The 2,209-nt window shown below is 57.1% G+C and overlaps 1 protein-coding gene across 1 annotated transcript in view; it reads right to left on the reverse strand.

Moving 5' to 3' along the window:
- SREBF1 (sterol regulatory element binding transcription factor 1) overlaps positions 1 to 2,209 on the reverse strand; it is an 18,531-nt gene that overhangs the window by 15,996 nt on the left and 326 nt on the right. The window lies entirely within an intron of this gene.

A 2,209-nucleotide genomic window follows, 5' to 3' on the forward strand; every position in this document is an offset into this window, starting at 1 on the left:
TCTGCTGCCGCGCCGCAGCTGCGCGCTTCCGCTTAACCCTTTTCTTCCCGGAGGACAGCATCCCATTTCACAGGTGAGCAGAGACAGGCGGAGGGGACGCGCGCCGGGAGCCGCGGGGGCGCCGGCCGGACGAGCCCGCCCGGCCCGAGGCGCAGCCAATGGGCGCGGGGCCCTGGTGGGGTGACGTGGCGTCAACGCCCGGCTCCCGGCGGCTGTACCACGTGCGCCTTCCGACCGACCCTGCGCCCAGCTCGCGCCGCCCCGCCCGCGCCGCCCCGCCCAGAGCCGGCGTCCCGCCGGGTCCACCTGAGAGGCAGGTCTCGTCTCTGCTCCTTGCCGCTGTGGGCGTCTGAGAGGCACAGGGGCATCGTCTGTGGGTTCAGAGCCGTTTGGGGCAGGTGTCCAGCGCAGGCAGGGCCGAGCCATGTCCTTGATGCCGGAACTCAGGGGCGGGTGGCGGGGCAAGCTCGGGAGCTGCCAGGGCTGCTGGCACTGGGCATTGCCTCACAGGCTACGCAGACCCCTCCCCACTCCTTGAGCCCCCCTGCCCCTGGCCTGCCCTTTCGTGCTTCATTTTGCAGTAGCTGAGCTGGGACCTGTCTAGCTTGTGGCCGAGGCAGCAGAGAGCCTGCAGGGAGCACTGGGTTCCTCCCAGCTCTCCATCTGGTCATAATGGAACCAGATGGCCATTGACATGGCTGGTTCTGGTCTTGGATGACCCTGTGTTCTCATGCCAGTTTGGCTTCTGCTGTGTACTGGACAAATCATTTGAAGCCCTCTCTGAGCTGCTCTGGGGGTACACCGGCCAGGGAAGAGCCTCAGGAACTCAGTGAGGGCTGGGGCTTACAGGAAGAGTGAGGCATCAACTGACACCACATCCAAGTACAGGCGGGTTCTGATTCTGAGTTCATTGTCAAGTGTACATTTCACTGAAGGCTGCATCCCTGGCTTTTCTTGAAAAATGGGAGTTGAGCAACAGCAGGCTACAGTGGCCTGTGAGCTTCTCTGGTCCCCTCTGTCCCTGAAATCCACCGAGGCAGCACCCTGGAGGCATTGGGTTAACCATGTTTGACCCCACTTCTCACATCACGGGACACTCTGCCTGCAGCTCGGGGCAGGGGTGGGGAGGGTATGGCTGGTCCCATGGACTCCCTGGTGCTGAAGGCCTGGAGCCCCTGCACCCTCTGAAGCCACCCAGCAAGAGCTGGCAGGGGTTCCACTACAGCAAACGACACTTCTGGGTGAGTCCTGCATGTTCAAGGCCTCTTGTCTGCCCATGCCCAGCTCCTCAGAGCCCCAGAGACCTTTTCCTTGGAAAAGAGGGGGACTATAGAAGGATTTCTTCTCAGCTGTCTTAGTGGGGGACTAGTGGGCAGTGGGCCATGGGCCATGAGTCATGAGTTGACCAACAGGGCTCCCCACACTGCCCCCTCTTCTGGCTGCTCCCCAAGACCTCCCCGCCCTGCAGGCCCTGGAAGAGGGCTCCAGGGCTTCCTGGCTGCAAAGTGTCCTTAATTCTGAGAATTGGACTGGAGCTGCCCCTCCCCTTCCTGGCCAATCTGGCATCCCACATGCTCGCCATGGGATCCTGGCACATCCACGGTGATGTCTCAGCGTCACCCCACTTTGCACCCCACTCAGGGACACAGGCCAGTAACCTCAGATATGCGGATGACACCACCCTTATGGCAGAAAGCGAAGAACTAAAGACCCTCTTGATGAAAGTGAAAAAGGAGAGTGAAAAAGTTGGCTTAAAACTCAACATTCAGAAAACTAAGATCATCGCATCCGGTCCCATCACTTTATGGCAAATAGATGGGGAAACAGTGGAAACAGTGACAGACTTTATTTTTTGGGCTCCAAAATCACTGCAGATGGTGACTGCAGCCATGAAATTAAAAGACACTTACTCCTTTGAAGAAAAGCTATGACCAACCTAGACAGCATATTAAAAAGCAGAGACATTACTTACCAACAAAGGTCTGTCTAGTCAAAGCTATGGTTTTTCCAATAGTCATGTATGGATGTGAGAGTTGGACTATAAAGAAAGCTGAGTGCCAAAGAATTGATGCTTTTGAACTGTGGTGTTGAAGATGCTGGAGAGTCCCTTGCACTGTAAGGAGATCAAACCAGTCAATCCTAAAGGAAATCAGTCCTGAATATTCATTGGAAGGACTGATCCTGAAGCTGAAACTCCAATACTTTGGCC

The sequence above is a fragment of the Bison bison genome, unplaced genomic scaffold (genome assembly GCF_000754665.1).
Source record: "Bison bison bison isolate TAMUID 2011002044 unplaced genomic scaffold, Bison_UMD1.0 scf7180017864180, whole genome shotgun sequence".
Classification (NCBI taxonomy): Eukaryota; Metazoa; Chordata; class Mammalia; order Artiodactyla; family Bovidae; genus Bison; species Bison bison.